Source organism: Terrapene carolina, unplaced genomic scaffold (assembly GCF_002925995.2).
Source record: "Terrapene carolina triunguis isolate 2854851 unplaced genomic scaffold, T_m_triunguis-2.0 Scaffold210, whole genome shotgun sequence".
Lineage (NCBI taxonomy): Eukaryota > Metazoa > Chordata > Testudines > Emydidae > Terrapene > Terrapene triunguis.
In genome coordinates, this window is record NW_020664561.1 from 21,508,454 (window position 1) to 21,509,288 (window position 835).

Below are 835 nucleotides of genomic sequence, written 5' to 3' on the forward strand. Positions count from 1 at the left end.
GGCCAATGGGGTCGGCGGGAAGCCGCAGCCAGCACATCCCTCGCCCGTGCCGCTTCTCGCCGCCCCCATTGGCCCGGGACAGCGAACCGCGGCCAGTGGGGGCCGTGATCGGCCGAACCTGCCGTGTCAGCAGGTAAATAAGCTGGTCCGGCCCGCCAGGGTGCTTACCCTGGCGAGCCACGTGCCAAACGTTGCCGACCCCTGTGCTAGACTATACAACTACATATCAGAAAATACAGTTCCAGCAACATAATACTATATTCAATACATTTTGATATTGGTACAATACTAATATGCTTTCTCATTTCAGATAACTCCCTTCAGGTTTGAAAAGAGAATTGGTAAATATACGTGCAAGAAGAGGCTGCAGTTTGCTTTTTTATCTTCATTTATCACTTGCTAAGAATATCTTTGTGATGTTGAAATTCTTGTGCTCATGTATGTGTTATAAAGATATCAAAATTGCAAAACATATTCTTTTATTGGCTGTTACCCCAACTTGCCAGTGGCAACATTTTATCTACAAGAGCTAAACAAAGGAATAAAAATACTGGCATTCATGCAAAGCAGGAGGAAAAAAATAAAAAGAGAGCTATGACTAAAAAAAGCCAGAAGTTTTCAGGTGTTTAATCCATTTAATATTGAAGATATTCTAGTCCAGTTGTGATGAAGCTGGTAAGAATGAGGTATCCAGGAGCACATGAAAATAGCCCTGTATCTCTGAGCTCTGTCAACAGATCTTAACTAAAGAAAGCTGTCTAAGCTGATGACATATATTTTGATTTCAGTGTAACACAAATAAATCAACAAAACAAATTGCATAATCTATTGATAA